We start from the raw sequence: 13,222 nt of genomic DNA, 5'->3' as shown, positions 1-13,222 counted from the left end.
AGGGATTTTTCTTTCTTCTCTTCGCCTCACTCTTCCTTCTCTCGTATTGACTATCTCCTAGTTCATTCTTCTCTTGTTTCATCTTCTTCTTCTCCGCTTATACATCCTATCTTGATTTCTGATCACGCTGCGGTTACTTTTACGCTGTCATCCTTTGCACCTAAATCACGCGCTCGTTCATGGAGATTGAATACCGAAGTTTTGCTTGATCCTTCTCAGGTTGATGAATTTTCTAAAGCTATAGATACTTTTTTCCATGAGAACGAAGGCTCTGTCTCCTCCCCAATTGTTCTATGGGACTCCTTTAAATGCACTTTCCGTGGTCAAGTTATTAAATGTATGTCCAAACGAAATTCTGATATTAAAAAGGAACTTACAGATTTGTCATCTGAAATTAAAACTCTGGAAGCTTCCTTTAGGCAATCTAAGGATTCATCTTGTTTACAGCACATAAAACTACTAAAATACAAATATAATACCATTGTTACTAAAAGAGCCCATATTGGTGTACAAGCACAAAAATCCAAGAAGTTGCTGTTAAAAAATCGAGCTGGGAAAATTTTGGCTGCTACATTAAAATTTCAGGATTTCTCTTTTAAATCCTCGCAAATCTCTTCTATTACTGACCACACGGGTTCTACAAAATTCCAAACAGGGGAAATACTTGAAGTTTTTCGTGACTTTTATAATAAATTGTATACTCCTTCTAATCAATCCTCTTTTGACCAATGTCAAGATTTTTTTAAATCGGTTCCGATTCAGTCTGTCTCTGATGATGATCGTTCTTTTTTAAACAAGCCTATTTCCCCCGAGGAAATCGTGTCTGCGATTAAAGCTACTCGTTCTGGCAAGGCTCCAGGCCCTGATGATTATCCAATTTTGTTTTATAAAACTTTTCTCCCTACGCTTGTCCCCAAATTACAATCTGTCTTTGACTCTTTTGTTAAGGATGGGTCTGTTTCTGGTACGGCTGCTGAAGCTACTATAGTAGTGATCCCGAAAGAGGGGAAAGACCATTCGGATCCCAAAAACTTCCGACCTATTTCTCTCCTTAACATGGAAGCAAAGATTTTTGCTAAAATCCTGGCCTAAAGATTAGAATCCTTTATCCCTCATCTTGTTCATCCTTCTCAAACTGGTTTTGTGAAAGGTCGTCTTGCGCGAGACAATATACGCACTTTCTGTCATATTCTCGGTGCTGCTAAATGGTCTCAACTTCCTGCCGCGGCCTTGGCCCTTGATGAGGAAAAGGCCTTCGACAAGGTCTCTTGGCCATTTCTTCGTGCTGTTTTTATGCGCGCATAACCTTGGCGACTCTTTCATTAATATGGTAATGTCCTTATATTCTCAACCTAAAGCTAACATTAGAGTTAATGGCGCTACGTCATCGTTTTTCAATCTTCGTCAGGGCACTAGACAGGGGTGTCCTTTAACCCCACTTTTATTTTTATTATCTATTGATCCTCTTCTTCGTTTGATTGAGTTACACCCTGATATTAAAGGTTTTTCTTTCGGGCCTCACTGTATTAAAACTGCTGCATACGCAGATGATGTTCTTATTTTTTCAGATGATATCGCTTTGGCAATCCCTGCTATTTCTAATACCATTTCCCTATTCTCATCGGTTTCAGGTTATACCCTAAATAAAGATAAGACGGAAATGTTCCCTTTGAATGCCTATTGTTTCCCTTCTCATATGGGCTCAGCGGGCTTTAAGTGGCAGTCTACACACCTGAAATACTTAGGGATTTATTTCTGTTCTACTCTTTATGCCACCGCTGCCTATAATGAATCCCAGACTCTCCTTAAAGTGCGTCGTCTTTTGGATACATGGTCTCCGAAACATATTTCATGGTGGGGTCGCCTCCAGACTCTCAAAATGATGATCACGCCGATTATTAATTTTGTTTCGTCCATGCTTCCGGTTAAATTATCAGATTCCTTTTTTCGCGAAATCGATGTTCTGACTTCTAAATTTTTGTGGAATGACAAACGTGCTCGACTTGCTTACAAATTTTTGCATCGTCCTTGTGATATGGGAGGTTGTAATTTTCCTGATTGGGAAAAATACCAAACTGCCTTTTTGGCTTCTCAAGGTGCTTTATGGTTCTCTCCTCCATCTCTTCATGTTCCCTCTTGGTTGCTCATAGACCAGGCATTAGCATCCCCTTTGCCTACTGCCTCTTTTTGCACTGCATCTACTTTGCATATCCTGTTCTCCTGTGCTATCATTCTTGATACAATTGCTGCGGTCAGGAAAATAGACAAGAAGGTGGCAATTCCTTTACATAAAACTAGGTGGTCATCTATCTGGCGGAATTCCAAAATTAAGCTTAACATTACTCCCACCCTCATGTCCTATTGGGCAGAAAAAGGGATCTCTCTTGTTAAACATCTCTATGGTGTTTCTGACGAGCCATTACCTTTTTCTACCTTGGCTCAGAAGCATTCTTTAACAAATTTTTATTTTTATACTTTTCTTAAAATTAAAGTGGCCATTGCTAAAGTTCGTCTTCATCCTACTTCTTCTACCATCTCACTTTTTCATATATGGATTAAATCTGGTCATGTCGCCTCCAAAATTTATAAATGTTTGTCCTCTGCTTCACTACCCGCACAGACGGTTGCTCAACAAAAATGGTTACACCATTTTGATCATGCCATTACGGATCATATTTCCTCTGATACTTGGCAATTAATTGGTAAACTCTCTCTTCGTAATAAAATCGCACCATCTTTAATGCAGTCTAAGTTTTTCTCTATCAATCTTCTCCATTGGACGCCTGTGCGTCTTCATTCGCTAAATCTTAAAGATGACAACTTATGCTGGAGCTGTGGTTTGTTGGCAGGCGATTTTCCTCATATGTTTTTTCATTGCTCATTGCTTCAACCTTTTTGGAACCTCATCCAGAAGCATCTCTCTCTTATCTTTGGTATTGAGCTCCAACTTTCCTTCCCTTTAATTTTATTAGGCCCACTGGCTGCTCCTACTCCTATCCCTTTAGATCCATTGGAATTACAGTTACTGGATCTTCTCCTGACTGTTGCGGTGAAAATCATTCTTATGGAGTGGAAATCTTTTTCGTCGGTTTCCTATCATACGTGGTGGGCTTAGGTCTCCTTTTTACGCAGTGCTCACACTTCGGTTGATCAAGCTCACCTCTCTCCATCTATTTCTAGTGGGGTTTGGAAAGCTTTGGATGATTATATGGAGTTGTCTTCAAAAGGTTTGGTTCCTCAGTTTCCTTTTGATCTGTCTGTCTAATTGTTGTCTGCTATTTTTCTAGGTTGGGTTAGTCCTGTGGGAATCCTTCTTCTTCTTCTTTTTCTTTTTCTTCTTTTTTCTTCTTCTCTTTTCTCTTTCCTGTCCTCTATCCCCTTTCATCTTTTCTATTGCTCTCTCTCTTCTTTCCTTTCTTCTTTTATTCTGATTCCTCCCCTGTTCCCCTCTCCAAATATGATAGTGATACGTTTGTTTATTGCTTTGATAGTGGCCTTTACTTAATTGGATTCTATATCTATAACAGGCTAATTTTACTTTTATATACAGTTACTTGGTTTCCTTCCCAATTTTAGCCCCTATTTATATATTTCTCTTGATTCACTTGTATCACTTGTATTGTATGTTGTTCCTACTATTCTTATCATTATTTTTATCAATAAAATTTTCTTGAAATCAAAAAAAAAAAAATAATGTTGATGCTGTGTTTGTCTTTTGTGAATAAACCGGATGGTTATCAGCTGGTGCCGAGTGCGTCCTTAAGCTTGGGGGCGTGTGGTTACAAATAAATCTGAATGGCTGCCCTGCCGTGAAGGACTGCACCATTTCGAATAAGGAGAAAGGCTGTGGGTGGAAACCAATTTGTCACCTAGAAGCAGCACACCAACAGTGGTAAATATAAACCAGCACTCCACTCTGTGCCCTACGAGAGGGAAAACTATGCTTTTTATGAAATGTAAATATGTTCACGAACTCACTGAGAGGATACTTATTGCTCTGATTGACACTACAAGTCCCAGCATGCGTATGGACTTCACGTACTCAGCGAGACTCACTAGGAGTCGATAAAAGTGCATGCAGTTAATGGGATTCAGGGCGCCTCGTTAAGGATTTGCATTTTGAGCTGCCTATGAAGAAGAGGCTGTTTGATTCGAAACGTGTCAGGCTCAAGGCTCAAGATTCAATGAATTGCACTTTGGGATGTGGAAGCTGTGTTTGCCTTTTGTGAATAAACCAGATGGTTATCAGCTGGTGTTGAGTGGGTCCTTAAGCTTGAGGGCTTTGGCTCTGAGTATTGCCACGGCGCTTCCCCTATTTACCCGCAATGGAGGCTGCAGAAGGCGTTGGGCAGTGGGGGACAATTGATTCAGCCCAAAGAGGAACTTTTCCGAATCCTGGCAGCCGACATCCAACAACAAGGGACGCTGGTACCTGCAGTCCACCATCTTTCCACCAATGAGGAGGATGTATTCTACATACATAAAGGGACTGCTGCAAGGAGTCGGGAGGGGAGCATAGGCATCTGAAGAAGGACGAATCCCGAAACGCATCATGCCTCAAGAATTCCTGAAGAAATTTACCTGTTCACTGCCCACTGAGTCCCTCGTTGTCTTCTGTGTGGAGGTGACTGTCTTTTGATATTTTTTGTGAGGCCACAGCGCATGGAGATGACCCGCCCTTACGAGCCAAGCACCTGTGTGGCATAATGGAGGAGAATTGCGGTAGCGATGGTGTGCTTGGAGCGCTGCAAGCCGCGGGAGGGTTAATACCGGTCCTTGATGGGACCGCGACTTCGCGGTGAAGCTCGGAGTATTGCCACGGCGCTTCCCCTATTTACCCACAATGGAGGCTGCAGAAGGTGTTGGGCAGTGGGGGACAATGGATTCAGCCCCAAGAGGAACTTTTCCGAATCCTGGCAGCCTGTTCCGACATCCCACAACAAGGGACGCTGGTACTTGCACTCCACCATCTTTCCACCAAGGAGGAGGATGTATTCTACAATCAAAAAGGGACTGCTGCAAGGAGTCAGGAGGGGAGCATAGGCATCTGAAGTGGGACGAATGCCGAAACGCATCATGTCTCAAGAATTCCTGAATAAAGTTACCTGTTCACTGCCAGCTGAGTCCCTCGTTGTCTTCTGTGTGGAGGCGACTGTCTTTTGATATATATATATATATATATATATATATATATATCAGAGAATCCTGTCGGGATAGCCGCCAGGTCTTCAACCACGCACTGCCAGCAAACAGAACACAGACCCGGTATCAGTGCTTCAAATATTTATTTTCCCAAAAGTCATATATATATATATATATATATATATATATATATATATATATATATATATATATATATATATATATATATATATATATATATATATATATATATATATATATATTCCGATGCGATGGTAACCCATGTTGAGTCGCCCACGAGCTGGGATGGAAGGTTACCAGCCTTCTTACACGGTATGGACTCAGTTCAGCATCCGTGATTAAAAACAGCCTTACTGCAGCCTGATGCATTTCGAGTGTTCTCTTCTTCAGAGGCTTTAGCGTAAGGTACGTGCTGGGCGAACATACTCCTCCATTTGGTATGCACAATGACACGCCCACAGTGGGGCAGCAATATTTAGCAGTGCGTGAGCATTCTGGGATTTGTAGTGTTCGTATTTCTTTACCTTTTAATTTAAGGCGCACTCGATTAACTGTTATTTTTTCAAAAGCTCTGAATGAGCCCCGGTGGTGACCATTGTCCTTATCCAGCATCCCAGCCCCACGTTGAGGGTGGAAATGAATCCTCGTGGCCCCCTGCAGATTTGGGGTGGAGCGGTGCTCGGCGGCTGGGCCGCCGCCTCTATGTTCCGATGCGATGGTAACCCATGTTGAGTCGCGCACGAGCTGGGATGGAAGGTTACCAGCCTTCTTACACGGTATGGACTCAGTTCAGCATCCGTGATTAAAAACAGCCTTACTGCAGCCTGATGCATTTCGAGTGTTCTCTTCTTCAGAGGCTTTAGCGTAAGGTACGTGCTGGGCGAACATACTCCTCCATTTGGTATGCACAATGACACGCCCACAGTGGGGCAGCAATATTTAGCAATGCGTGAGCATTCTGGGATTTGTAGTGTTCGTATTTCTTTACCTTTTAATTTAAGGCGCACTCGATTAACTGTTATTTTTTCAAAAGCTCTGAATGAGCCCCGGTGGTGACCATTGTCCTTATCCAGCATCCCAGCCCCACGTTGAGGGTGGAAATGAATCCTCGTGGCCCCCTGCAGATTTGGGGTGGAGCGGTGCTCGGCGGCTGGGCCGCCGCCTCTATGTTCCGATGCGATGGTAACCCATGTTGAGTCGCGCACGAGCTGGGATGGAAGGTTACCAGCCTTCTTACACGGTATGGACTCAGTTCAGCATCCGTGATTAAAAACAGCCTTACTGCAGCCTGATGCATTTCGAGTGTTCTCTTCTTCAGAGGCTTTAGCGTAAGGTACGTGCTGGGCGAACATACTCCTCCATTTGGTATGCACAATGACACGCCCACAGTGGGGCAGCAATATTTAGCAGTGCGTGAGCATTCTGGGATTTGTAGTGTTCGTATTTCTTTACCTTTTAATTTAAGGCGCACTCGATTAACTGTTATTTTTTCAAAAGCTCTGAATGAGCCCCGGTGGTGACCATTGTCCTTATCCAGCATCCCAGCCCCACGTTGAGGGTGGAAATGAATCCTCGTGGCCCCCTGCAGATTTGGGGTGGAGCGGTGCTCGGCGGCTGGGCCGCCGCCTCTATGTTCCGATGCGATGGTAACCCATGTTGAGTCGCGCACGAGCTGGGATGGAAGGTTACCAGCCTTCTTACACGGTATGGACTCAGTTCAGCATCCGTGATTAAAAACAGCCTTACTGCAGCCTGATGCATTTCGAGTGTTCTCTTCTTCAGAGGCTTTAGCGTAAGGTACGTGCTGGGCGAACATACTCCTCCATTTGGTATGCACAATGACACGCCCACAGTGGGGCAGCAATATTTAGCAGTGCGTGAGCATTCTGGGATTTGTAGTGTTCGTATTTCTTTACCTTTTAATTTAAGGCGCACTCGATTAACTGTTATTTTTTCAAAAGCTCTGAATGAGCCCCGGTGGTGACCATTGTCCTTATCCAGCATCCCAGCCCCATGTTGAGGGTGGAAATGAATCCTCGTGGCCCCCTGCAGATTTGGGGTGGAGCGGTGCTCGGCGGCTGGGCCGCCGCCTCTATGTTCCGATGCGATGGTAACCCATGTAAATATATCGAACTTCACAGTCCTGTAGCACATGGACCCAAAGGTGAACACGAGCACAAACAGGTACAGACCACAGCGATGGGTGCAAAATAAAGTGCCTTTATTCCGAGATGGGCAGCAGCGTGACGCGTTTCGTCCGGGAAATCCGGACATGATCACATGACATACCCAGAGAGACTTGCGGTGCAAATACTGTGCACAACAACTTCCTAACTCCACCTCCTGTCCAGCAGAGAAATAAAGAACATACTAATTCAATCTTTATACAGTATGTCGTGTGGTCAATTGTCAAACAGTACATTGTATTCATTGTAATCAATGACAATATATTTTATCTAACGATAATTTTTGCTGTTATCACTATCACTATTTTTCATACTTATTATTAGCACACATAAAACCCAAATAATAAGATTGCTAAAAAATGGTCCAGTATAGCAGCAACAGAAAAAGGGCAAGTGCCCTAAAAACTGTATTCAACCAATCTGTTCATTCTGTGTTCATTTCAGTTTATACATATATATACATATATATATATATATATATTCACTGAAAAAAAACCATAGGTTATAGACCATATATAGTTAGGAATTAGCATTTACAAAACCTTATTTTACTCACACAAAACCATTGAAATTCGCATATATAGTTAGTTGCACTAACTATATATCGCGCACCCGCAATCCACTGCTGATGATGTCACATATTACATCATTCATGACATGGTCAGTGACATCACTGATGACATCACTGATGACATCTCAAATGACCACTTAGTAACCCCCATACCAAATGGAATCGATTGGAATACCTCTTATTTGCTGCAGGGCTATCAACTGGAAATGAAGATTCCAACTCCCACTGATGACAACATCCAGTGACTGTATGTTTCTGTAAAGTTAAAATATGTCTTACATATTGAAGAATGAGTGGATGTATAAGTGTCTGGATGAAGGATTTAGTAGGTGCATGACTGACAAACACTCATTTTTGGAGACCGGCACTTATTTTTCTTCATCAATATTTGACCCAGTGGAAGAATGGGAAAAGATCACAAGGGGGAAAGAAGTAGCAAGAGAAAGATGGAAAAACCTTGACAAAGGAAGGAAGTAGTAACTTGCAAGAGAGACATAAAGTGGACGGGAGTGTCTGGTTGTGTGTAAAAGAGGCATGAGTTCAAATCAAGGCTAGGCAGCAGTGGTATGCGGCACATTGACATTTGATAGTTCTGGCCACAGGCTTTGGATCAAAACATTGGGCGCGCAACTTATTCTTTTACAAATTAATCACTTGACATAGCGCAGTATAAAGTATTATAAAAAGGCAAATGTAGTCTTATTTCCAATATGTTTTATTGAACTTTAGAAACACTACTTACTCATCTGACCCAACCTCACTGTTACTCGACTCATAACATACTGCCGGATATTTGCTGTGGGAATACTGGGAGTTGGAATCTTCATTTCCAGTTGATAGCCCTGCAGCAAATAAGAGGTATTCCAATCGATTCCATTTGGTATGGGGGTTACTAAGTGGACACTGGAATACCTAGTGCTTTTCCTCAATAAGTCCTCCCTTTACAGTGGACGTTTAGGCCCTTCCCCTGCCATTTCCAATGTGTTTTGAGGATGTGGATGAGGATTGCTGCAGTTTGAGGGCAGAGGGCCAGGAAATAGGGGAACAGTGGTGTACTGGAGTGTTAGACTTGGCTGTCTCTAGTTGGCAGAGGTATACACTTCTGACAAATAGGGACTCACCTCCTCTAGTCAGGGCAAGGGGATCACACACTTAGATAACCCCTGCTCACCCCCTTGGTAGCTTGGCAAAGCAGACAGGCTTATCTCAGAGGCAGTGCGTTAAGCATTTATGACCACATACAGTAATAAAGTGAGTACACTACAAAGGGACACAACACAGTAGTATTATAAAAATAAGGATTTTTATATAAGGCTTAGTACAAGACCAAATAACGACAGAAAATATACCACAATCTTAATAAATACTCTCGGAAGGAAAAATAATAGTTCAAGTGTAGTTTCTTCTTGGCACAAAGTCTTTAGTATCAAAAGCACTCTTCTTCTTTAGAACTCAGTTCTTGGCAATAATGTAACCCTCACGGGAGTCACACGACGTCGAGGCAAAGTTAATCCAAAGGGTTCGGCGTCGACCGCGAGGAGCGCTACGTCGAGCCCGGAGTCGCACAGACCCCCCACAACACAGTACCTTGGAAAAGCGAAGCACACACTGATCAGCGGCGTCGAGATGTCCGGCGTCGCGTCTTCGGCGTCGATCCGGCCTCGGAGTCGGGGCGACCTGCAGCGGCGTCGACAGATGTCAGGCAGGAGCAGCGCTCACGAGGTGAAGCAGGATACGGCGTCGTCGTCGATGTCGATGATGGTGTTGCAAGAGTGAGCAGCGCTCACGGCGTTGAGAGGGCACGAAGTTGATGCGATCAGCAGCGGTGCAGACACGAGGCCACTTGGAGCTGGAGCCGAACTCACTACTCACTGGCGTTGCTGTTGGCGTCGATCGGGCCCGGCGGCCGGCGGCGAGGAAGCGGGACACTGGAGCCGTTACTCACGATGTCCAGCTGGATTCGGCGACGTCCGTCGGCGTCGAGATTGCTGGATTCTTTCAGAGGTGCTGGATTCTCAAGTTCCAGCAACAAGCACTTTTAGCAGATGAAGTCCTTTAGCCCTGTGACTTCAACAGGAGGCTGGCACTCTTCCAGCCCTTGGAGATTGTCTTTAGCAAAGCTTGAGAGTACACACTCAGTTCCTCTCTCCTGGTTCCTTGGCAAAAATAAAGAAGAAACTGCAGGATTCCCCCAACAAACGGCACACTGGCAGAAGGGGTAGGCAAGTCCTTGGATCAGCAGGCTTCATGTCCTTGGTTCAGGTTTCCTTGTCAGAAGTGATCTAAAGTCTTGGTTCAGGGGTCCTTCTCTTATACCCCTTTTGGCTTTGATCCCTTTGTCCATGCAGGGGAATTTCCCCACATCCTGGGTCTGTTGTGGGTGTAGCCAGGCAGAGGCACCTGGCCTATTCACTGAGCAGGGCTGGGTCCTCAGACGCCCAGCAGGAGGTGGAGTCAGCATTGTCACTGGCAGGAGCAGAGCTATCGGCCTCCTGGTAGGAGGTGAGGCCAGGATCGTCCATGGCAGGCTGAGAGCCATCAGTCGCCTGGCAGGAGGTGGAGCCAGCATTGTATCAGGCAGGGCAGGCTATCAGGAACTACTCTCCCCCCTACTTTCAACGCAAAGGTCCCACTCATCCCACACTGACTCATGCAGACCTCTGGAGCCACCCAGCTCCTGTCACACACACACCAAACCAGCAGAAACCAGAAATGGTTAGACAAGAAAATAGCCACTTTCTAAAAGTGCTATTTTCAAACCCAGAGTCCAAAAACCATCCACACAAATGGATGCGGTATTAAACCCCGAGTTCAGGGATACCAAACTCGACATTGCACCATGCTCCCCGAGCCAGCTAGGATTATAGCATTAATAATCCTGGCAGCCCATTCTAACTAATGGAGAGCAGGTTACCTCGCAATAGTGAAAAACGACTATGGCTGTAGTTCACTATTAGGACATGCCAACTTGGTCAGGCTTGTCCCACCTTATACTTACAATGCACCCTGCCCGTGGGCCTACCATAGGGGTGACTAACATGAAGTTAAGGGAATTGTTTAGGGACTGGCAAGTAGGTGTACCTGCGCAGTCAGTGTGACAGTACGACAGTACCAGACTGCAGGTAGGTCTAGCAATGGCAGACCCTTAGACATACTTTTACTAGGCCGCTCTTGTGGGTGGCACAACACGGGCTGCAAGCCCACGAGCAGCCTTTGTATTTACAAGCCCTGGCACTCCTGGTGCACTAGACTAGGGACTGACAGTAAACCAAATAAGCCAAACATGGAATTCAATCAATACAGCAATTTTACATAGGGAGCACTTGCACTGTGGCACTGAGCAGCAGTGGCACAGTGCCCAAAGCGATATACCAGCAAAAACATCATAAACAGAGGAGGCAAACAGAAAAGAATGGAGGAGAGACTCAAGCCAATGATGTCAGGTCTTACATGGAGGCTATGGCAATTCTAGTGGGACCGTTGTGTGGTCCCTGGTTCGGTAGGCGTCTGGGGTGGAGATCAGGATGTGCACTCCCAACAGCCACTACAAGCAGTTTTACTGAGTGCGGACCAGCACCTCAGGAAACATGGCCCAGTGTTTCTGGATGTGGGATTTCCTGGCCAGGTATGTGTGGGCTTTTTAATGATGGTATCTCTGGTGCATGATGAAATGTATTTCTACATTAATACCTATTGTTATCATTGTGCCTACTGCCAATTGGCAATCATCACTGTCAATTTATTTATCGAAATGTATTCATGAAACATGACAAAACCAAACATTTTAATTCCAATCAGTGCCCATTCTTAGCTGCACTTTCAAGAAAACAACCTTTCCGAGGTGACTACCCCAAAAACATGTAATATAAAAAATAATAACATTTACATTGTAACATGATACTATGTTGACAAATAAGGGGCTTTTAAATAAGCCTCTCAGAGTTTAAGTGATATTTGGAAAACACCCTGCAGTATGTCATCAGAACACTTTTATGTAATATTGGGCCATATTACAAAGTTAACTGTTATATATAATAGCAGATTACGCCCAGTATTGGGAATCTCATGCAGTTCCAAAAAGGGGGAGGAAAAGTCAAAGTTTAAATGTAAAGTGAAACTATCGCTGGCTGCATAGATTGCTCTTGATAGTTTGAGTTTCATGCACAATAAATCAAGGGCAGCACAGTAAAGCGGGCTACGTGGGGCTCAGAAAGTGTTCATTTGTTCATAACTTTGAAAGTGTTCAATGAATCTGCATGGAGTTTGGCTTGCAGTTAGCCAGTTAAGCGCAATGTAGACTTTTCAAGCTTCTTGAGATCCAGTATTAAGGGATTGGCATAGTTAAAGGCCAGAGAATAAAAAATCAGTGATTTACCAATAACTCAGATGGTAACTCTTCGATGTGCATGTGTGCATGGAATTTGGCAGACATTGTGCATGTTTAACTTACTTCTGATGTGTTGTGTTTCATGCAGATCCATCAAAGTGGGCATGTTTAAGGGGAAGCAATTTGCTAATAAATCTGGCATCCTTTGGCAAATCTGCTCAACATTCATCTGAAATGTAAATATTTAGGGTTCTAATGCGAGGTCAAGATAAGCTCAGCGTATCGATCCAGGTTTTTCATGCAAACCTGGTAGGTTAAAGGGGTTGGGGTGTCAAAAAGGTTTTCAAATGAACCACCATTTGAATGATTGTTTAGATATCAGAACTAGACTTAACTTAAAACCTGTATGTCCAGTTGGCATTGGCCACATGGGAGGTTGAGTGCCTCCTGCTAACCCATGTTGCACACAACTGTAGGCAAAGTGGTGTTGGCTAGCCCCAAGGAGTGTTTGTGAAGCATCTACTCTGTAGCCCGACCCAATAGTCAACAACACTACAGAAAGCTGAAGGCCATGCACAATGGGGAAATGCTCGCAATATATTACAGAGGCATTATCATTCACCAACACACCTACCACAAACCCACCACATGTATCCACACAGCCAGCACTAAAATATGTGTACCTTTTCATCTGAAAAATGTCAGCTTTGGTCATAGTACCTTTCACAATGTTTAGAAAACTTCTGTAATCCATTTAGGAAATCACAGTTTAAGTTCAATTATGGCTAAGAAATAAAATCAAAAAACTATTTAAATTACCCATTTGTGGATGGCTCCAGAAAATATAGCTCACACATCTGCCATGCAAACCGTAACTCACACAGCAATGCAATGCCTGTGACCTCACATTCTTTATGACAATCAATATGATGATTACATACCATATCTTCAAATTACAACACATTCATAGAATTT

The sequence above is a fragment of the Lissotriton vulgaris genome, chromosome 6 (genome assembly GCF_964263255.1).
Source record: "Lissotriton vulgaris chromosome 6, aLisVul1.2, whole genome shotgun sequence".
Classification (NCBI taxonomy): Eukaryota; Metazoa; Chordata; class Amphibia; order Caudata; family Salamandridae; genus Lissotriton; species Lissotriton vulgaris.
This window is presented reverse-complemented; position numbering follows the sequence as displayed.